General features: G+C 48.3%; 1 protein-coding gene across 3 annotated transcripts in view; it reads right to left on the bottom strand.

The window, feature by feature from the left end:
- Positions 1-19,684: 19,684 nt before the first annotated feature.
- The window catches only part of JAKMIP2 (janus kinase and microtubule interacting protein 2), a 66,606-nt gene continuing 62,434 nt past the window's right edge, over positions 19,685-23,856 (bottom strand). For all 3 annotated transcript variants that reach the window (XM_063348902.1, XM_063348904.1, XM_063348903.1), the window contains exon 22: positions 19,685-23,842. The gene's annotated coding sequence lies outside the window, so the exon portion shown is untranslated. The remainder of the gene's footprint in view (positions 23,843-23,856) is intronic.

Here is a 23,856-nt window from a genome sequence, read left to right as displayed (position 1 = left end):
GCCTGGCAGCTAAGGAAGGACATATCCCTTCAAATAGCCAGAGTGAATTTGTTTTGTAGTTTCTCTGCTCTCTCCTGGCAAACGCTCTCCCTCTGTAACCAGAAGTTTAGCAGCGCCGCCGCCAGCACTGCCAGCACAGCTGCGCACAGTGGCAGCCCACCAGGACTTTACCTTCCTAAGGGTCCACCTTAGCGTCCACCTCCTCTCACTGCAAGCTGGATCCACTGAGCAGAAGCTGAAAACCATCTCAGCCAGCTTCTGCCCCTGGCAAGGGGGAAAATTCACATATCTGCTGATTCTAGAGCCAGCGGCCGCGATACTTCAGACAGTGAGCTGAGTCCCCGCCTGCTAGTTGCCAAGGAATAGCACTTGAGGAAGGGAGCCTTTCTTGGGACAAAAAGCATGCTGCTGAGCCGCAGACTGCCCCGTGGCTTCGTGCACTGACCCCGGTGAAGTTCGAGTAAACCCCTTGTTTTGGTTGGGACCTCTCCATATGGTTGTGAAGCTTTATGGGGAATTAAAATTCCTTGGAACGGGGCCTGGCCTTTGTCTGGTTCTGCAAATGTGCAAAAGTTTCAGCATTATACTTTAATAGCAATATTTATTCAAATCCTGATTCTAATGTTTATCTTTCCTTGTGCCTTGCTGCATAAATGGTTGCACTGAAGTTTTCTGCACCAGTAAAGGAGAACAGGGGCTCTTCTAAGACGTGAAGGCTTTACAAATCTGACCTTTACTGGAAATTATTCACTGTGTAAAAGACAATTCCTGATTTTATTTCTCAAATTGGCATTCATTTTAAGGTTCTTTTTGTTAGGTATTGTAACGCCTCTAGTTCAAGAGTACCGTGAAAATTAAAGTTCGGGTTCAGTGTGCGTTCACTGCAGTAGCCTTGCTTTTGAGCCCAGAAGAATGCATTATTTATAATTCTGTATATGTATGTCTCAGATCAGATTTGAAGCTTTTAATTACACAATGACAAAATGTCTGTCCCCTGTAATTAAGCACATTCTCTTTTCTTTAAATCACATGTTTATATGCTAGTTGGCAAAAATGCTTTTGAGGCAAACAGTCATGAGTGGTGCGTCTTCAAATCCTGCTGGCAAAGCAGATCTCCCCTCGCTTGTCTGTGCGAAGTAGATGGGAGACAGGGATCAGGGAGGGGGTCCCGGGGAAAGGTTGTCTCCCCAGCCCGAGCCCCAGGAGGATGCAGGTGGCAGGCGTTCGCCCTCCTGTACAGGGGTGCTGCCGCGGGACCTACCAGAACCAAGACGTCGGCCCTGCCGAGCGTCCCCTCCGCTCCAGGACTGCGTCTTGCCCCAGAGCAAGCGTGCCTGTCCCTCGCGGTTCAGGAGTCTGAGCTGAGCTTGCCAGATGGGCACTGCGGTCATATCTTGAAAGAAAAGAAATAGGCTAGTATTCAGGCTTAGGGAACAGCATTTATTTTATAGGCAACTGCATTTTGTAGTGGCAACCTTCTGATTTACGCCTGACTAGACTGTCTTTCTAGTAGAGTAAGAACTGTTTTTATTAAGCAGCACTCAGAAATGGAAATCGGTCACGTTACAGGGTGAACTGCACGAGTTATGAATGGGGGGAGTGGTGCAGCCTCCTTGGAAATGGTCGTTAGGCAAATCCCTTTCTGCAAAGGGATTAGTTAATAAGATGGGACATAATCGCCCTGTCTGGGGTAGGTGTTTTCTTACTCTGTGCACTCACCCCTCCTGTTGGTTTCCTTTGTTGTCTTCATCATCTGCTCCAGAGCACCGGTGGGGTGTCCCCATAGTCCCTATGCAGGGGAATCGCGGGCCCAAGTGACGCCCACCCCATCCGCTGAGTGACCGGTGAGAGGCACAACCTGCAGTACAACTTCCACAAGCATTTTCTGCGTGAGGCTGCCCACTTACTCACTGTTATCCTTTAAATGTTTGAAGGGGAATTTAAATTGCCAACTGAATCATTCAAACAGCAAAGGTATTGACAAAGAAGTCATATTAGATCAGCTTGCCTGCCGCTGCCAAGGCACCGTTGTTCTCTGCTGGGTATTTTCTGATGATTTTGCTTCTCTGCTCTCTGTTTGTCAGGCTGGCAGGCCATTTCTTAAGCGGATAAACTGCATCCTCTGTTGGCAAACTTCTGTGGTGGTTCCCAGATGCTCTACACAACGTTATTCTGTCTGTAATGAAAATAGAAAAGGATTAAAAAGAAGTGAAGCATGTCCCAAATTGTGATTTATTGTTCACATAATGTTGCTGTGCCACTGGAAGTTGCTCACTACACCGTGAGATTAAGATCTTGTGGTGTTTCCCCTGTCTCACTAACAAGGTGAAATCCACTGGCCCTCGCTTCTGTTTGGGGCTGCTAGTGACGCAGAAGCACAGCGCTAAATACTACAGCTGGATTTTGTCAAGCAATGGATAATTTCATGATCGATGGCAACTATCTGGAGTTCCCAGGTGATTTTCGTGGGTGTCTGTTGGTAAACAGAAGCCGAATACAGTGTTTCCAAGCACAAGCTAGTAACCTGCCAAGAGGACGCACCTCCCTCCGTGAACGGTCCGACAGTGACTTGCACGGCAGAGGTGCGCCTGTCAGTGTGACGTCCGCGGCCCTGGGCACAGCTCTGCATCCCCCCGCACCCCCTGCACCCCCCTCACTGCCGGCCTGTGCCTCGGGCGGCTGAGCATCAGCCCAGCTCCAGACGTGCCCACAGGAGCCAAGGTGACTTTGCGGGAACGGGATGATTTCCAGTGCTTGCCAGCATTGCCTGTCAGCCGAGCTTCCCCTTTCACCCCGGAGAAACACAAAGGTTTTGTCAGGAAGAAAGACCCGCCGGAGATTCACAGTATTTAGTGGTTAGCTTTTTATTCTTGCTTCTTTTTCTGGACTTAGCCTTTTTAAAGAAAGTTGAGGGGGTGGCAGGGAAGCGTCTCGGGGTCCATAGCTGTGACAACAATGCTCATTAGACTCAGAGAATGTCATGTTATTTGAAGGAAATAGGCTGTTGACATTAGGTGAGATTTGACCCCTTCCTTCACCAATGCTCACAAGCTCGAGCAAAGGAGAGCCGTGTCCCGAGTGAGGACATTTCCTTCCTTGATGTCAAATCAATACAAAATGGTTTTACACTGGTTTTCCTGTGGGCCTGGAGGCAGCAGATCTTTAATTGTGCATGAAAGGGACATAATGACAGCATAACTTTGTTAGCTTGATAGATGCACGTCTGGTTTCATAGCTCATTGGCTCCTAAGGTCTGTAGGTTCAGCCGGAGAAGCACTGGGAAGCAGCAGGGCAGCGGTAGTGGCAGGTTAACGCCAATTTATTCAGCCCCATCTCCTTCTCACAGGGTTTGATAAAACTGCAGCCCTTTATTACGTGCATGATAAGTAGCAATGATGAAATTAGTGAGATTTATCTTGTTTCATGCAAAGTTAGAGCTGCCTTCTCCTAGTCTGCAGTCCTGATTTACTAGGGTGTCCTGTTTTAGGAGACTGCCAGATAAACAGGATTGTTTTGCTGATTCATTCTTGCAGCAATCTCAGGACAGCCTCCAGCTCTGCATTTCATGTGCCTCAGGGAAAGTCAGGCTAAGGACGAACACAGGAGAAATAGTGAGAGAGTCAAACTTGACTAGAAAATCTGCTTGTCCTACTTACGTTTAGAGGCAGAGAGCCAAGATGGGTGGGTTCTTTCATTCCCCAAGAAATGGCATGTTCATGAAGGGCAGGCGACCAAAGAGCCTGCTATCTCCATCGACGAGGGAAGGCCAGTGATGGATGCTTCCACCACCATGCTCCAGTTTCTAAATTTTTGGACACAGTAAGTTAGAAGGTCAGAATAGACCTTTGTGATCCTCCAGGCTCCTCTGCATGTCAAGGGGTTCTCCATCTCAACTCGGTATATCTTTCAGAAACCCATCTGATCTTGATTTACACTTCTAGTGCTGGGGAGTATGTGCCAGGCACAGTAAGAGCCTCCTCTAAATGTGCTCAACTTTAGGTTCCAGCAACAGACCTCTCACACACATCCACCCATGAGCTTCAGGGGTCTCCTGTATCAAGTATCCGCACCCCCATACTGGCACTTATAGACTGTTATCAAGTTCTGCTTAACCTTCTCTTTGACATGACGCCTGGATTGTTGTCCTTGAGAATAAACTACAAGGCATGCTTTCCAGTCCTTATGCTGTGATTGTGGCTGGAGGGGGCGGCAGCTTTGTCATCCACTGGAGATGTTGGCAGCCAGAACTGAAGGCAGCCTGGCAGTAGTATAGCAATATTAAATACACCCATACGTACTCCCATTTGATATTTCTGCTTGCACATCCGAGGCCTAGTTGTCTTTGCCACAGAGTGATCCTGGGAGCTGACGTTCAGCTGATTTAGAATCATAGTTTTCCAGAACAGAGTTTCCTGTGCTGGTAGGTATGTCTTTGTTCCTAGACGTTTGAGCTTATGAGTGACCCTATGAACGTGCCGTTTAGTGTGACTGGGCCCAGCTTTCCACTGCCCTGCCCAGCTGGATGTGCTGTACGGAATGAGAGAAGTTAACGGATGAGACTGGAAGGACACACCTTGTGTTGTCATAATCTAGGAAAGATGGGAACAGGATGGTTGTCTAACACAGAAACTATGTTGGAGGGAAACAACCCTCCGTAGCGGGTTGTGGGGAAGGGTTTCACCATGGGCACAGATGGATTGCTGTACAGCGGGGTGGTGTCTTCCGTCAAATCCTCTACCAAAGGCAAACTGCAGAGTTTGAAAGAAAAAACATTTGACTCTGTCAAAAGCCTGTCTAGTGTTCCCTGTCAAAGCCACAAGCCATAGTGCGTTAATTTCTATCGCAAAATGCTGTTGTGTTGTTGGAGGTGTAACACACAGAGATTGACTTCAGTGTGCTGTCTGTCATGCAAACAGAGAGCACAACTCTGGTGAGCAGTTGGAAGTTATAATCTTCTGTGGTGGGTTATTCCAAGAATATTTCTGAAATGGAGTAATGCTTTTTGTTTCCAGATTTGTTTAATGCTGAGCAAAACCTATGGGGAAGTCCAACATTTTAACATATGGGGTTTTTTCCTCCTGAAATAAGCTGATAGTCAAAATGTTAACAAATAATAATTGTGGAACAGGAGTTCTGCAAATCTCCCTGTGGGGAATCTGGCCTCTCCTTGTCCTCTCAGGAAGGACCACTACCTCTTCCTCAATGCCCATGGACTCTCGTGGCACTGCAGGTATCACAATCCATTGCAAACTGCATCACCCAGCCATGAAGTTGTTGGAGACAAAAGTGTCTGAGAGAAAGGTCTCACAAGGCAGCAGAAGTAATGTTTTTAAGAGGTTCAGAAGTACAGGTTTGGCATCAGTACAAACCCCCAAATATTCCAACCCAAGGAGAGTTTACATAGCTAGCTGGACCCACTCGAGCTAACGAGGAGGAGCACCTGGTGACCCAGGAGGTTCTGCACATCAGGTGAGCTCCAGCCACCTTGCCTGAAGATGCAGATAGTTCAAGACCAGCCCAGAGATGCAGCTCCAGACTTCCAGGAACTACCAAGTAAACCTGTAGACATCTTCTGTAGGTTGCAGGTCAGCAGGCATTTTCAGGATCACAGTTTGGGGAAGGGTGAGACTGTAGCCACTGGAAGAGCTGTCTGGCTTGGTGTGGAGTGGGCCGTTAGGGGCTGGATGAGATGGATTTCTGTAAGAAAACACCCATTCTGGATCAATTTGAAGCCCAAAATATCCTGCTAGACTTGTGACAGATTCACTTCAAGAGCAGTCAGTTCAGTTCCTCTGAGTTCATGTTCTGCCTCTCAAAATCAGTCTCTTTCCACCTGTTCTGTTGGTTCCCTGCTTCCCGGATGACATCATCCAGCATCTTCTCCCAAGCCCTGAAGCGTGGTTTGGCCGTTCTCACTCAAGAACTCCACCTCTGGCCTTTGCTTTCAAATGTCAGTCTGCTGTTGGGACTCCCCCTCATTGCAGCCTGTCCCAGGGATCACCAGCTACTCCTCTCTGGGCCTGCTTTTATTCCCGGACAGGACTTTGAGGACTAAGCTGAGATTTCCTTGTTTCCATGGTGTTGCACTTGACCTAATCAACCATTGCAGACCTCAAGTGTTCTTGCCTTCAACCTCCCTGCCAATAGCTTCAGGGGAGTACACCGATGCCCTATAGCAAAAACAGGTGGTGTATCTAGAGATAATTAGTGATTACATGCCAGTGATTACATGCCTATAATCGGTAATTAGATGTCAACAGAGTAGAATTATAGTGGATTTAAAGGTACTATGTTTGCTTGTTTGTTTGTTTTTATGGTTTCTTGTAACTGTGAGGAAGCAAGTAGTGAAATGTGTTTTGGCCAGGCTAGTGAAGGAGGCATTTGTGGGCTGCCATTTGTGCACGTTTTCTGTTGTGGCCCTCTAACCTCTGGTATAACCCATGACATAAGCATCTTAGCTGTGTAAATACCGCAGGAGCCAGGCTGTGACTGAAAGATCCCAGTCTGCTCGCCTGTCAGTCCGTTTGCTATCACTTTGGAGGAAAACCATATTCTCTAAACCCCAGTGACTAATGTCTTGCAGGAACCAGAACCTCTGCTTGCCATGGCCAGGACGACTTCTTAATTTTCACTAATTCAGATGCAAAATAACTGGGCTGGCAAAAGCTTGTTATCTAACGATGTGTAAAGCTAGGCTGTGCTAACTTGGTATCATGGTCCTTATTGTGCCGAGAGAGATGAGGCCACTGCTTGCTGTCTAGCAGCAGTCCTGGCTCCGGGACTAGCAATAGCTGAGCAAAGCCTTACTATCTAAGAGAAAAAAAGACTTGGCTCTAGCACTGCTTTAGGACTCTGCTTTTCCCCGGAAAGTCATGAATTTACCAGCATAAGCTGTATTTTGAGCCATAAATGCCCGGCCAGTGATGCAGGGAGCCCGTGCAGGAGGCAGCCGTACCAGACAGCTCACTCCGGCGTGACCAGCAGCTGAGAACCAACCACGGACGAGCGGAGCGACGGGCTCCTGGATGCTGACGCGACTTCTCCCTCCCATGCTGCGGAAGGAACTCGTGCCACCAGGGAAGTCCCTGCAGGGGCGAGGACGGGGATCTCTCGGGCAGCGTGGCCACGCAGGGGCTGCCCCAGGCAGCGGAACGGGCAGCGTCACTTGCCATGCACAGGACGTGTCCAGGCAGGTCAAGAGCTGAGAGCTCCGTCCTGTCACAGCAGATCAGCTGAAGAGAACTTAATGTACTGAGGTGATGGGTGCGGGGCGAGGACAGAGCTGCAAACGTCAGAACGCTGCTAGTCCAGGAGAAAGTCTGCAAGCCTTTCTGTTTCTTTCCCAGCCACGCCAGGGAGCCACGTGCTAACCACTGAGGTTTTGTCCTCCATCTGCTTGAAAGCGGGGAGGGGGGAGGAATCACAAGAGAGAGATTTATCCGTGTTGGCCAGAGGATGAACCTAAGTCTGAAATCTCTGGCTGGAATCTCTATTTGTTGGAGGAAGACACTGCAGGAGAGGGGAATCTCAATGAAAAGATACGTTTTGTAGATTTTATTTAAACTAAATTGGTGTCTTTTGAAGTTTTATGCATCAAAGAGAACAGAAAAAAGGCCCCAACGCAAAGGTCCTTGTTAGATCCTCAGACATCAGACATGTCACCCTCCGATCAGCTGAAGATCCTTTAGAAGTTTTCCAAAGCTTGTTTTTTCAGGTAAGCAGACAGCTCTGAGGATTAATAATAAGCTGCATTTGCTTTCAGTTTTAATATACTTATGTAATTCTAACCAGGTCAAGTAATGCCCAAAACACATTATGAAAATAATTTGCATTCATTTAATTAGCGTATTTCATCTGACAGTTGCAAAGTTTCAGGAGACCAAGTGCCACAGGTACAGACAGGACTCAGTGGCAGCAATGCAGAACAACCTTGGCGTTGTCCCCTCTGTGCCCAGCTCCTGCCCATCTGCTCTTCTCCCGCCTCGGCACTGGGCTCCCGAGGACACCGCAGTGGGACCTGTCCCTGCCATAGTCAGCTCCTGGATCAGAGAATCACTTGCCGTTTTGTGGTTGGCTCTGGTTTGGTTTTCCACCCCGGTGTACCTTACACGCTTGTGCTGCGCAGACAGCAGCGAGGCAAAGGTGCGATGGGAGGGTGGTCCCAGGGCTTCTCGCTGCCGAGTGGGGGTGGCTGCGGCCCCCACTGCAGCCTTGGTGGTGCAGCGGTGTCAGCGCCGCGACGGGACGTGCCAAGATCGCTGTCCTCCTCCGCCGGCACTCGGCCACTGATCTGGGCGTCCGACGGTTGCGCTGCCGGCCTCGCAGCAGAGCTGCGCCTGCGGCCAAGGCGAGGAGCTGGGTCTAACACCATCAGACTGCGGCACCATTCCTCACCCGCCACCACGGCAAAATGGGCTGCTGACAAGACCCACATCAGCCAGTTGTCTGTTTTCTTTGTGGCGGAGCCAAGATGAAAGGGGATACTGACATTTCTCATAGGGACTGACTTGCAAAGGTCATTTGCACTAAAATTCACCCATCCACATTTTACTTCCATTTCTACTTACTACTGCTTGCTGTCAAAAGTATCCAAAATAATGATGGTTTCACCTTGCTGTGTTCCTCTTGGCTAGGATCGTTGGTTTTATCACATTCTCATTTTAATATTCCTGGTGTAAGTCTGGATTAACTGGAAGTTTAAAGTGCTTAGGAACTTTTGCTTTACGGGCCAAAAAAGGAGGCAATATACTGTTCCCCAAAATGCTTTAATTTTTGCTGTTTTCTACTTGATGTATTGTTCTTTCTCTGTGATAGCAATAGGCACTTCCCCGGAGTGGCTGCACATCCAAGGTTAAATTTGTGACCCCGCATCAGAGGCGGGAAGTGGAAGCCACAGGTATTTCCTGCTCATTTCAGGATGCTGTTACGTCTCGGGCTCTGGTTCGGCATTGTTTTCCTCTGCAAAAGGGAGCGTAGAGTGTTAGTAGAGGAGGAGAATGCTCCATTCCACCCCTGGCCCATGTATCAGTGCCAGATGAAAGGGTGAGACAATAAAAATCTCACCACCTGATCTATAAAAAATTGTGGAAGAATAGCTTAGCGGCAGTAAAGATTAGCTGACTTTATGGGACTGCTGCGTTGCACGGGCACTAAATTAACATCAATGTTTTGTCTTTATAACACATATTCATATCCACCTTTCCTCAGACTAAAGGGGCTTTTCCTAACTTCTGGCTTGGCTCTTCCACCTCAGCTGCTTTTACTCCTAAACCCGTGGCCTGTGAGTGCCGTACCACGGGCAGACTGCAGTGAAAGGAATTAAACTGACTCATCGCACCACAGGCTCGTTCCGGTTAACAGGGAATTGTGCACCACAAAATACCATTGTGCTGACTGTCACCACTCTGTGAATTTTACTAAGTATGTAAAAATAAAGACCAGAGAGGGAGACCCTGATGAACATATAAAGAGCCAGCTGTTTTCTTGCTGGAGGGGATGGAACCCAGCGTCCGAATTGCAGCATTTTGATGCGGGCCCTTTATAGAGCATGGGCGAGTTCAGAATGTCAGTGGCTGTGAAATTTCAAAACATAGTGAGATGTTTTGGACTGGAAAATTGTGAAAGGCAGCATATTAGTAATTTCCCTAGGAAAGCATACGAATACTCTATCTGTTCATGATAAACTTGGAATGCCTGAGTTTGAAATCAATCTGCATCCCAGCTGTGCTAATGCCTTAACTGCAATACAGCTTTCGCACATCTCATAAAACATACAGTATTTTAAGAATTTCAGACCCATAACTGCCAAGTGAACCACTCTCAGTCTGTGAAGCTAAACTACTTTTGCTTTTCCGTATATTTTCTCTGTTACTACAGATTTCTCTTGGTAGAAAATGGATAAGAACCGGGCAGGTTACTTTTGCAGTGTGGCCCTTCGGCCTCACTGTGTTTGCCTCTTCCCTCTCCGCTATTTCTGATGTGTACATTGTGATATGGAAGTGAGGACCTGCGTGTGTCACGCACAGACGTGCAGGTGGTCAAACAGTTTTAGGTACAATATCCACGTTATGTTCTTACAGGTTTAGACTAAGTGACCATCCATCATTGGTGTTCAAATCCTTCATTCAGTGCCTGGGCTCCTGATAAAAATCCAAGTAACGGATACCACGGTGACCTCTGGAAGTTTCTGTGCTGAGAACGTAAAAACAGAGGCTTGTCTTTCCTGCCAAGCTGGAATGCTTGAATTCTTTTCACAGCCTCTATCAGTTAAGCAACTGTAATTGTACTGGCTGGTTTACCTGGGGCTTAAAGAAGGCACTTTGGGGAACCAGTCACTTTAAAAGTTCCCTGTTTCACGTACAAAGGCGTTCAAAATGTTGTAGCTTGTTGTCATTTTACTACAATACTTGGTGGATATTGCCATTCTTATCTCCTTCATTCTCTTCATTCTCTGAAGTTACAGGGAAAGCATAACACCAATGCTGTCTAGCTATGCCTGAGAACTAACAGTCTTGTTTGTGAGCGTGTGGAGCGTGTGCTGGGGCCGGCTGAAGGGATTTACACAGAGCGCTCTCTGAGCATCAGCTCCGCAACCCTCAATAGCTCAGGGGTACTTGAACTCCACCTCAAATGCTGCCCACATTTTTTCTCTGGCTTGCCTTATAAACACGTGTGTGCCTTAACCCTGTTAAGGAGCGTGTACTTTTCCTGTACTTTACTTTGTTTGAAACTGCCATTTATTTACTTAGACCTGCGCAGGAATAGTTTCTAACTCATTAGCATTTTTCCTTTGAGGATCGCGAAGCACTTTCCACGACGAGGAGGAAAAGACCAGCGAGGTCCAGACTTGTCTCTGCAGAGCTTTGACAAGGGCAGCTGTGGCGGAACCAGGAGACGCGGAGCGCTGGGGACTGTGCAGGCGTCAGCAAGGGTTGCTGCAACGGAGGAAACCTTGCCGGGAACACGGCAAGGAAAGCCCTAAAACGTGCTGACTGAGAGAATTACAAGATACTACGGTTCTTGTCCTGAAAAAATGTTTCACACATTCGACATTGATAATTAATGCTATTTACGTAGTTTAGAATGTTTCCGTGTTTTTAAGTTAAGGATAGTATCACAGCTTGCAAACTCAGGACCTGAGAGAGAACTGCAGCCAGTGCTACTTGTCAGAATGATCATGTAGAATTTGCTCGAGTTTCATTCATAAAAATCTTTTTAGGTACCTAATGAAAACAGACTGATTTTCCTGTGTGCTGAGTACTTCCAAATCTGCCACTTGCCCTCCTCCTTTTTCAGTGTACGCTCTCCATTAATCCTAAAAAACATCCAGTTGTGTTCTCTTCATGCCTGGACAGGAGCTCAGATCCCTAACTTGGAAACTGCCGTTGAAAAATGTTGTCTTTTGCCAGCGAAGTTTCTGGAAGGGCAGTGAATTCCCCACTGAGAGGGAAAGGCAGCGCTTTCAGACCTCCTTTATCTGTCTCCAGGAAGTGAAGCTCATTATGTTTCCCCTGGACCATGCGAAGCAGAATGATAATCTTGTTTTGCAAAGCATGTTTTGTGTCAGGTTAACGTTACTGAACTTCTGGGACGGTTGAAAACATACAAAGAATGTACAAACAAAAGACTTCTACTTCCAGAAGCTTTTCCATTCAAATCTCTGAATGCACATAACCTAATTAGGGCTATTATAAGGAAATAAAAATTAATGAGCTGCTATTATATGATCCTTACTGCATTTATATCACAGTTTGTTCATAAAGGAAATAGTCGGCTCAAGACCTGAGGCTTCAAAGCATCTGGGAGTCAGCAGCCGCTAATGAGCAGATGTGTAGCTCAGCCAAGGAGACGCTGACCCGGGAGTGGTTTCAGTAGAGCCTGAATCAAGACCACAGCAAGAAACCACACCAAGAGTTTCTGTCTCTAACAACGGAGAGAAGCATCTTCCCCTCCAAGAAGTACCGAGAGGCGGCCTTAGCCAGTTTTGGGTGTAGTTGCTGGACTCTGAGTTGCAGGATTTCAGCACAACGCGTTTGTGCGAAGGATTGCACGTTCTCCGAGCGTGGCGACTTTCCCTGCAACAGATGTCTGTTGTGGGTGGGTACCAGGCTGCGCGTTTGCAGTTTAAAGGCATTCTAGAGCAGTTAGATCATCACTGTGTGGCTGCCTGCAGGAAGGAAACTGGTGTCTACCGTGGCCGTGAGCTCGCTCCCGGTGTTGGTGGCTGGGCCAGGCGTCACCGTGGGGCAGACACAGCCAAGGCGCGTGCGGCGCAGGCAGCGGGGAGCAGGCAGAGCTCCGGGTGTCCCCGGCGTGAGGCACAGGCTGTCCCACTCGGCGGTGAGACTGATAACTTTAACTGATGTTTTCATTTCTTCTGAATGGAGAAGGCTTTTCTTTAACTGCTTTTACTACTCAGTGTGTCGCGTTTCCTGATGCTAGGAATTGAGCTCTATATTTAGACTATTGTTAGGAAACCAATTCCAGAACAATTTTTAGTAACTTTCTTTCTGTTTCCAAACTAACGTCAGATTTCTAGCATTTCAGTCATTTTACAATTGCTAAAGCCAAGCATGGGCAAGTTTTGCCTTTCACAGTTTTGGCAGCCAGGCTTCGTATTTCTGCTATAATTTTAATCAAAGAGGTTTTGGTCTGATTTTTATCAAAGTAGCTCAAGACTTCTTTGGGTCTTGTGGTCATATTTTAAAATGGGTATAGGAGGTGAGTGTATTTTTCCTGTTCCATTATTGGTGTAAATCTGCAAAATCCCACGGAAGCACCGGTGCTTTGCAGGAGGCCTGGGGAGGGAAGGGTGTGCGGCAGGAACAAGCCCGTTCTCAGGGGGTTGCAAGGCTGTTTGCGTTGCTGTAGCAATGGTGAAATGCTAACCAGGGAGCAGCAAGAGTCAGCTGTGTCTCTGGACTTAATAATACGATTTCATGTAGGACATCAAACAAGAATGCAATAACTCAGCAACTCTGCTTTAGGAGTCTAAAGGAAACCAGATGAAGCTACGCAATTTTTTTACAATATCCAGATTCTTTTTGTAAGTCACCTTGTTTTATAAGTATTCATTCTCCCCGAGTCCTCCTAGGATTAGAATCTAATGAATGTGCATATTTGCGTGATTTTTAGTTTAGGCTTGGCATGAGAGCTCTGGACACTCTTTATTCGCAGAACAAACACTGTCTTATGAGCCAAGTGAGAGTCACTTACCAAGTCTCAGCTTTTAACCCAGCTTGCCGAGATTCTTCCCACTATCTGTGGCACGCAACAGTCTTCACCCATTTATTGAGTGGCGCAGGCACACCTGGAACCCAAACTCTTAGACACCCTGATCTCACCATGGCTGACGTTCAGGTCTCAGGCGGCGGATCCTGCCTGGCACGGTATGTGTGAGCTGGGGGCTGAGCGCCCTCGGAGCGCGCGGAGGGACGGGGCTGGGCTCGGCAGGGAGCAGGCGGTGGCTACCGACACTGGCGCGGTGGCAGAAGCCCTGGCGTGCACAGGAGCCACTAGCTTCCTTGAGTCTAGAGCTCATATGGACAATTAAGTCAGGCTTATTGTTAAAGTCAGCATTTTTGACTGGAGGCACTGAAAACCCATTTCATGACTGCGTCTTGCCAGATCCCAGGTTTTTATTACTAATCTCTGCAATTGCCTTACATTTACTTCTGTGGGTACGAGATGTCCCCAAGGCATGAGTATAGATGGTATACTGGCGTATAGAGTTGAAGAGCTTGAATTTCCTGCTCCTGCTAGGCTCTTAGGGCTCAAATATGGGTGTTTTTCCTGTGTCTGAGGCAGTTGAGGAATTCGGGCAATGTACAGCATTAGGGTCCAGGCTATGGTTCGTGTTCAGTTTAGCAATGGCTGTGGAGCTCAGCTGATTTCTGCATTTTACTAGATAGACTGGTATAGGATAAGGCCAGAAGTAAACAAATGAGTTTTCGTTAATTTGGGTGCGGTGGGAAGCAGGGTAGGTGACTGCGTCTTGTTTAGGACTCTGGCCTTAAAGCACTGCGGCTCTGGACGGGCCCTCCAGTTCCATCTATGCTGACGCTGTTTTCTCTCCCAGCCATTATCATGGAGCTAAACCTGGAAATAACAAATGTCACAGGGACAGGCTGACAGCTTGGATTAGGATTGTTCTTAGGGTTAGGGATCTGGAATAAAAGATTTGATGACATTAGTTTACAGATGACCCTTGTTTGGCCCATGCCAATGACAATAGTGTCACCTGCTTTGTTGCTGATTGCTTGAGTTCTTGCGTCCCGGGGTTTAATGGTATCAGCTAAGTGCGGTGTAAGAGTTAGTATCAGGGTTCAGTAGTATCAGGGTTCAGTTTTGTGGGATCTGTAGATCTCAGTGTATGATTTGTTGTACATCTGATCAGGACAGAATTAGGCACAAAGTAGCAGGAATAATCCATTTTCATCTGCTCCAGATCAGTAAAATAGGACCATACTGGGATTAGTATTATGGTTAATGTGGAGGTTAGCGTTTGGAGGTGCTGGAGAACTGACTTTTTTATTGGTTCTTACAGGCTCCCCCGTTCATTTGGAGAAGTGCGTGGCTGCCCGACTGACGGTTCCTCGAGGGAGGGAGTGCCTGTCGCCGAGGGCCCTGCCTGGGTGCTGCTGTGGGACATGGCTTTGAGCACACGTGCCAGATTCTCCCACACCTTTTCCAGCTCTGCTCTCCACTTTTCAAGCTCTGCAGGTGACTAGAACTCCATGCGGCATTCAAAGACACAAACAAGCAAGACGCTGGTACAGGTACACTTTCCAATCTCTGTTCCTTCCCTCGTCATCCCTGACATGGCGTTTGGGTGTTGAGCACTCCCTGGGCTGGAAGTGCCTCTCAGAAATGGTAAGTGTTGGTCTATAATTAGGGAGTCTGTAATCCACAGATTAGTGGCTCCATGCTCTGAAGTCTCCATCTGTTGTACACACTGAAATCATTATATCTCTAGTCTCAGTCCTGCTCCAGGCTTCTAAAATGGTTTTCACAGGATTTTCTTTGTTGTGCAAAGTAGCTTGTTCATGGCTGTCACTTGGTGGCCAGGCACTAGAGCAGACTTTGCACCATGGCCTCTTGTCAGTGTGTCACAAGCTGTGGGATGCTCCTCTGCCCGGGGACAGGCCTTTGGCATCTATTCTCCTGCGGTGTTGGGCGACACGTCCCCCCTCGACACGGAGCAGATGGCGCGTTGCCAGTTTAGGGCTTTTACTATGTTTAGACAATCTCCCAAACAATGGAAAACTACAGCCATCCAGACGGCCTGCAGAGACAACGCAGAAGCCTCTCCAGGCACAGCCATGCCTCCTTTCACAGCGCGGGCGCCATTGGGGGGCTCCAGCCCGTGCTGCAGCCCCGAGACGCAGAGGCTACGCCTGGGGCTCAGACACCGGCTCAGCTCCGTCTTGCCGCAGATCTTCTCCCCTGTGGGGCTCTGGAAGTGGGTGTCCCTGTGTCCCTGCGGCCACGGGTGGCCCCAGGTCTCTGGTGAGCCTCCCGCCGCTGGCTCCTCCCGGCCCCCGCCATGCTGCCCACGCCGGGCTGCCATCGCGTTCCCGCTCCTGGCGCAGCAACGGCTGCTGGCGCCACGAGGCCTCCGCCATGAGGGGCCGTGAGGGGCCGGGTGGGGCCACAGCCTGTTAGTCGAGACGTGAAGATTCGTCCTCTGAGAATGTCATATGGTTCTGCACCCCAACTTCTCCTCTCATTTTACATCCTTTGTTGATACCAGATTCTTGAGTTCTGGTATTTCAGGTATTTCTGGTATCTTCCACGGATGCTGTGCCAAATCTCGAGGTGGAGATTGGATGGCATTGGAATGGTGTTATTGGTGTCACCAACCCAACGCTGAATTGAAGTTCAGTTTGAAAAAGCGCAAGCCATAGCTCTTCAATTTATACAGGCAATTAGCCCGCATCAGTTACCAAACCCGGAGCAATCTTTGCTGAAGGAGCTGGAGCAAGGCATGAGTGTCACTGGAAGGAGACGACGCTCCTGTGTCCCTCCCCTGTCACAGGCTGGCGCGTTGTGCTTTGTACTCTTGCACTACAAGCACGTGCTCTGGAGACATTTCCACAAGATCAACGGGTAAATACTTGGATTTGGGCAGCCTCTACTGTACCCAACTGCCGTGGTTTAACCCCAGGCAGTGACCGAGCACCGCGCGGCCGCTCGCTCACTCTCCCCCCGGTGGAATGGGGGAGAGAATTGGAAGAGTAAAAGCAAGCTATCTCAACTCATGGGTTGAGATAAGAACAGTTTAATAACTGAAATGAAGAAAAATTAATAATGATGATAATAATAATAAATTGCAATGAAAAGGAAAACAGCAAAAAGAGAGAGAAATAAAACCCAAGAAAGACAAGTGATGCAAATGAAAAGCAATTGCTCGCCACCAACCGACCGACGGCCACCCTGTCCCCAGCCAGCTTCCCCCTAGTTTCTAAGCTGAGCATGACACCACACGGTACGGAATATCCCTTTTGTCATTTGAAGTCCGCTGTCTCAGCTGTGTCCCCTCCCAGCTCCTTGTGCCTGGGGCTCTGTGGGAAGCTGAAAAGCCCTTGGCTTAGTGTAAGCCCTGCTCAGCAACAGCCGAAACATCAGAGCTCTCACACGCTTCCATGCGCGCCCAGGAAATGGCAAAATCAGATATAACAGCTGTTGACCCCTAGGCTCACCATTCCGAGCTCGGGTGCTGGTTTCATTGCACCGTATCTTCATTCCTTCGGCAAAGCACTCCTGATCTACATCAGCAGAAGCTCCGTCTCAGAGCTTACACGGTGGCTTTCCTGCACCCTTACTGATCTGGGCCCAATAAACAACCCCCTGCCTGAAATATATTTCTAATTTTACTACAAATTTTTAAAAGTGTAAATGAATCTCCCAGTCTGATAGTTGGGAGCTGCACAGCCATAGCCGTATTGCGCTTCGTTTGGTAGAGGGGGTATTTTGTACCAGCACACGAGCTGCACTCCACCACCTTCTCTGGGAAGGGTCTGCAAAGTTTTTCTGAGCCGGCCGCGCTGCTGCTGTCACACGACAGCAGGAGGTTGCTGCAGCCATCTAGGGGGAAATACGGTGTGCAGAATTTCTGCAGCATCCAGGGCCAGCTAGCACACTGCTGGTATTTTAAAAGAAAAAGTCCAGTGAGGCAAAGGAGCCCTGCTCAGGCAGGCGGGGTGCGACACTCATGTGGAATCTATGAAATTCCGGGGTACAGAGATACTTTTCTAGCCCTCCGACACCACACTTGTTCCACTAATGAGTATCACCTGTGAGCTCAAGGGGCCAACTGAAAGGCTTACAAATGAATTCATTTTCAATATAGGTTCAATCATTAACCTATACACAGTTGTCAGAACTGTAGATAAAGTTGTGGTAGTGACGAGGATCCCTGTTGTACGCATATGTGCATCAGGAACAACCGAGACCGAGCAGACCACATCCAGGTATTAGTTGGAACCTGTTCTCACTGACATTGGCGCGACTGCTGATCCACACTGGAGCGGGTGAACTGGTGTTCCCCTCGGGCGTGAGCGGTACAACATCAACACCGGCCCGTTCTTCCCCAAATGAATCACAGTCTGTTTCAGTAACGACGTTCTGGGCACAGGAGAGTCTCCAGAGGAGCAATTGCTGGAGCAACACTCGCATCACAAACGGCATTTCTCTGACCTTCAGACTCATGGTACCCCCTTGGAGGGGTCTCCAGGATCTCACTTCACTGGAGTAGCGTGCACCACAACGGTACAGCCAGGAAACTCCTCCTAATTTCTAACAAACCTCAGCTAGTTTGTACACGTTCTTTCTTCTGTCACCCTTGTCCTTTAGCTAAAAGTCCCTCTCCGTGTCGGTGTTCCTCTACCCCAATACAGCTACAGCGCAGACACATGCCCTCACCATGTTGGTTTCACTGGACAAAACAAGCAAAGCCTATTCCACAGGTCCTGCACTGCACATCTATTTTATATGCATATCTATGCCCTTTGATTTAATTCTGAATTACTGCATCTTAATATTAAGTGGCCTTTCCATTTTTTTCTAGCCAAAGCAAATGAGACTGCTTGGCTCAAGTTCTTTGCTTCACTCGTTATTTGAGGATTGCTGTGCAAGGGGGTTGGAGATAAACGCTTTTGAACTCTGTAATAGCAGAGATCTAAATCTAGATCCAAATATCTGTTTCTTGGACTCATTTAATGTGTTTCAGTCAAAGATACGAGTTGCAGTGGATCTTGGGAAAGATAACTAATGTTTTGGGGTTTTTAGAAACAAAGAATACATTCACGTATTGGACTATTCTGTGGCAATTAAATATTTTTTAGCTTAGATTTGTTGTGGATTTGAGTGTAAAAAGATGGGATAAGTGTAAACACCAGGCTACGACTTTGCGCTTTCAAAATGTGCTTTCCATTTCCCAAGACTTTCCCTGGCAATTCCCTTCCAAAAGGTCTTTTCTGTAGTGCTCACAGCCTCCAAGAGCTGCCTTTCACCTCTGGGATTATGGGCTTCCCGAGCAGCGACGCATAATATTTTGTCTCTGTGACAACAAATGCAATAAAAGAAACGCTGTTTGCTGCTGCCCCGATTCTCATCATGAAGATTCTTCAGAACAAAAGCCTCCAGAGTCTAAAGACTTTCAAAAAGCATGACCTAAAATGTAAAATATATGTATTTAGTGCTGGGGAACGATAGTGGAAAATACCATCAGCACCTGAGGGTGGCAAGGTCCGGCAAAAAAAACTGGACACGTTTCCGTGTTCCATCACTGCCGTGAAGTGTTTCGGGTTCCTTTTTGACTTTGATGAGCTTCTGGGGAGTGTTCTTCCCAAGCCGAGCGCTCGTATTTCACCGAACCCGCCCCTTCAGCGCTGCCCGTGCCAGCCTGCGCCGCCCGCCCCGCACACCCCCGTCCCGCACACCCCCGTCCCGCACACTCCCGCCCCGCACACCCCCGCCCCGCACACCCCCGTCCCGCACACCCCCGCCCCGCACACCCCCGTCCCGCACATTCCCGCCCCGCACACTCCCGTCCCGCACACTCCCGTCCCGCTACCGGCCGCGGGCCCCGCGCAGCGACCGCGCCCCCCACCGCCGCCCCCGCCCCGCCGCCGCTCCCGCCCCCTCGGGCCCGCCCCGCCCGGGCCGCCCGTCACCTCGGCGGCGCAGAGCGCGGCGCTGCCCCCTGGCGGTCTCGGAGCGTCTCTGCGGGCGCGGCCGGGGCGGCCCGGTCCGTCCGGCGCAGCGCCGAGCTTGCCGCCGTGTCGCTGCCGGGGGACCCGGAACGGGCCGCGGCGCCTCAGGAGGCGGTTTGGCCGCCGGCGGCCGCAGCCCGGCCTGTCCCCGCCCCCGCAGAGCGGCCCGTTCCCCCGCGGCGCCTGAGGGCCCGCCCGGGGCAGAGCGCCAGGCCGCGGGTGGCCGGGGGAAGCGGTGGCCGCTAAAGCTTTTGAATAGACACGTTTCGGGGCGTCCGCCAAAGCTTTTCCATAGGTCCGTGTGCCAGGGCGTGCCCGTACAGCCCAGCCGCTCCAGCGCCCCTCGCCCGGGGCTGCGGGCACGGCGGACTTGTCTCTGCTTTAACGTGATTCCACTCAACGGATTCCAGACAGTCGCCGAGTATCTCCGTGAATGTAAAGTGAGAATTGTTTTTTTTAAAAATGTTGTTTTATTTTTTACAAACTAAAACACCAGAGGTCATTGAATCCTATATTAAATACATAAATTAAAAAATAACCATTCATAAAACTTTACATACAATAAGGATTCTCTTCTACACGTTAATACATATAGTACAGATACATGTCCAGTGTTTATCAAAGGGTTATTCTGCCGAGTCATTTACAATTCTGCTCTGGAATAGACACCAAAAAAACTGGGAACAAAAAGTACATATAAAAACACACAGGTGCTGATGTGAGGGAGGGCAGGGGAAAAGAAAAATCCCTTTGAATCACCAGCAGCTGTGTGGCTGTTTGTTGAACCTTGCCCTAGGGAGAAGGAGCGCCTGGCCAATTGAGTCCTCATGGGATGCCACGGAAGGGAAAGCTTTGGGGTTCAGAGGATGTTTCCCACCGAGACGAGGGCAGGGAGCTGGAAAATGAAGCACATCGACAGGCAAAGTCTCCATCGTCCTCCGCGCAGATCAACGAGAGAGGATTGAGCTGTGAGCCAGGCTGATAACCCTGCAGGAAGCCCCATCTCCTTCTGCAACCCCCATTGCCTAAATTAATCTCACCTAGCCAGGCCTCCGTCTGAAGTGCTTAAATCGAAAGAATAGTCTTCAAAATCTCCTGGTTGGTCAGTGGAGAAAAAGCAGCCAGTCCGGTTTTGGTCAAGCTGACCTGCACTACGTTACATGTATGGATGGCCGGGAGCGCTGGAATTCTGCTGCAGCCCAGGGCCAGGGAGGGGAGGAATCCAGGGCTGTACTTGCTGTCCTCCAAGGCTGCAATAAATTGATTTTTATTTTGGTGCTTGGTTTTGGGGAGGGGAGGTTGGCTGCAGTGACTGATTTGAGGGAGGATTCTCAATACTTTGCCTCAGTGAAGGTCAGGAACAGCAGAAAGCCCTGGATAAACAGCTTCAGGACGGAGAAGGGGGAAGACTCCAGAAAAACAGATCCAAAAACCAGTTGCCCATGAGATGTAAAACTAAACCATGAGGAGCGTAGCAGTTGTGGCAGCTAAACAAGTCTAGATTCAGTTCCCCATACCTAGATTGGAAGTATATTTTCATATGCTATAGCAACAATTTACTATATACAATAGGGAATACATAGATATATGCATATATATGTATATATATGTACATATACATATATACTATATATAGATACATGTATATATATATACACAAACATCAAATTCATTTTGATCTAGCTGACAGCAGGAAGTTTGTATTACTCGTATCAGCAAGTGTGTTTCAGGCATGGCTTATGTATATGCTGCAAGGAGAGTAACGCGGCAGCTGCTGAGCTCTCTGGAGGGAGTACAGCAATCTCTTACAAGTTTGCAGACCAAGGGAAGCTGTGCATTGTCCACCCCCCACCCCGAGCCCTTGGAAATGGAGCCCCTGCATGCATATGTATATGTAGGAGTAAAGGAGAGGAAATGGGGCAAAAAAGAGAAATTAAATGAGACATGCACAACACTGCTCAGAGGGCCTAAATGATGAAGCCCGCCACGAGATCAGTCAGGTACGTTCTGAAACGAGATTATTTCTATCTGTGCCAGGAACCTTCCTTATAGTTGCCTCAAACAAATGCTTCTAGGCCTCCTCGGTTTTTTAGCCAAAGCTGAGGTGGAGGTTATTGCACCACCATGGAAAACAGGTACCGCTCATTCTTCTGCAGGAAAAGCTCAATGTTTTAATTGCTGACCCTAATGCTAGGGAAAACGGCTGCCAACCTGTATTTACTTGCAGGACACTGCAGTCAAGTGGTATGAAATGAAACAGTGCTGCAAAAGAGTGAAGGAGAAGAGGGAATAACCAGAGAGGAAAACCCCCTTTTTGTAGCTAACGAGTAAAGTCGCTTAGTGATCTAAAGCTGTCACAGGTGTGGGATGAAACTCCCAAAGGGCCTGAAGGCCTGAACTGCTGGCAGCACTCTTGGAAAGCACATGTAGATTTGGGCCAACCTTATCCATGGATTCTTCTGCAGGTGAAAAAGAATTTGAACAGAGAACACACAACGTACCTGTATTCATTTAACATATTTGCCTACAGGCCTGTTTTTAAAAAAATGAATCAACAAACATACAGCTGGTGCAGAATTCAGTAAACCCCTTGACTGAAACAGACTGCTTCAAGAAGATGTGGTCATTCTGCAATTTAAATTAATTTTAAGGAGCAGGAAAAAAATCACTTGCTAATAGCTTTTAACCTTTGATGGAAGGCTTAACACAATCTCAGGGCATGCAAGAAATGAGGATGTTAGGAGTCTTTGTGGGGAAATGGAGCCAGCACTGCAATCCAGTTGGGTGAATGGACATTAATGATTCAAAGCTATCCTGGCCAAAAAATATCTGCGAGGGGCAGGCATCCATGATGCTAAAGGAACTTCATCCCTGCTATGGCTGAGGAACTGCTTTTGACCTGCTGAGTTGCTGTGGCAGGTTACTTCACTGCTTTGTGCCTCAGTTGCTTCATCTGTAAAAGTAAAAAGGCAAACAAAGGAGAGACTCTTTGTAAAGCACTTTTAAAGCTTCTGATGGGCAGAGTCTGTGTGCGTAAGATGTTGGTACACGTGAGCCCTGTTTTGAAGGTTTGAGTAATGCACAGGCTGTATTCTGGCCCTGGGTTTTCTATTGTGTAATACAGACATCCATTTCTCCCAGTTAAAATTAAGGCTCCATCGTGGAAGACACAGCTCAAAGAAGGAGCCTTGCCACAGGAGCCTGAAGTCTAAACAGGCACAACTCCACTTCCAGGGAAATGAAAGCAGAGGCACAGAGAAGCACGTTGTCACGCATAGCGCATCCAGCACACGGGTGAGGAAAGGGAAGACGGGCACAGACACAGGACCTCCGCAAGGTTCGCTGCAGCCATGCCGCTCCTCGGGGCTGTTTCTGCCTGACTCAGGGGGCACGGACTGGGGATGCCTCGGGGAGGCACCAGGACTAGGTTCCAGGCTTTGTGACGAGAGAGGTAAGAAATGCTTTGAAATGCAAACTACTACTAGTTATTCTTAGCTGTGGAAAAATCTAGACATACTAGTGATACTTCTTACTTCTAATAAGGATGTGCTCACACAGCTTTTCCCCATTTTTGGTTTGTGTGTCATTGATCAGGAAGCCAGCTAACAAAATCAGTTTGACAAGCCAAACCAAAACATTTGTTCCAGGCTGGGACAAAACAGTTGGAAGCTGATGCTTTGTGGATCATACCACATGGACAAGGGGGTTGGCTTTTTTCCCCCCTCTGTCCTCCAACACATTTCTTTCTCAGAAGCTACTCTGTAGGTCCAATCCAGTGATCCTCAGTGTATTATTCAAATAGTAAAATCAAGTATGGTTATTGTTATCTCAATGGCAGCCTTTAAAGAATATGAAAAGTATCTGACAATAGACAGGCTGTTCTTCATGGAGGGAGTGTGAGGAGAGATAAGGCGACAACTCTGTCATAAATCCTCCTTCCGCAGGCACCCTCTTCTCCCCTCCTTTTGTTGAGTTGGGTGGTGCTTTGTTGTGGTCACAAGCGCAAAACGTGGTGCCCTGTCCTGCCCATCCTGCAATAAGCCAGAATGCATTTTTTCCTTTCCCCCCACATTGCAGCTGTCATTTGTTCCTGAGGTTAAAACCAAAGAGGGAGAGAAGGAGTCCCTGCAGTGAAAAGCCAGACAGTTCCGACTGAATGCCTTGTTGTCAGCATCTCTCCACAGCTCGTGTTTCTCCTCCTCTGTCCTGTTAACTTTTGATCCGTTCGTGGGATGACAGTGTCACATTTAAACGATTGCCCTGCACAGCAGGGATAGATTTTTCTGTTGTAACTTTGGTTCCATGCCCAAGACACACTGACTTGATCAGCTGAAAGTGGTTCCTTCCCATTAAGTTCTTACTAAGTGATGTAGGTTCAGAGTTTATTTTTCTTCCCCTTTTGTAAATTCAACATACAGAATTTCATTAGATGCAGCATATATCATAGCTTTAGACAGGAACTGTCAAGTAACAAATCTTGAGTGATGGCTTTAAAATACAAGGTGGTTGCAGTCTTGGCTACAAGTTGTTCATTTTTATACTTTTTAAAATAGGTGTAAACAATGTTCTCTTCGTTGGGGGGTGGAAGCATTTGCCTTTATAAGGACTTATCTGTGTGGTCGGGCACTCTAAAAATAAAAAA

This window comes from Chroicocephalus ridibundus, chromosome 11, assembly GCF_963924245.1.
Source record: "Chroicocephalus ridibundus chromosome 11, bChrRid1.1, whole genome shotgun sequence".
Classification (NCBI taxonomy): Eukaryota; Metazoa; Chordata; class Aves; order Charadriiformes; family Laridae; genus Chroicocephalus; species Chroicocephalus ridibundus.
This window is presented reverse-complemented; position numbering and strand designations above follow the sequence as displayed.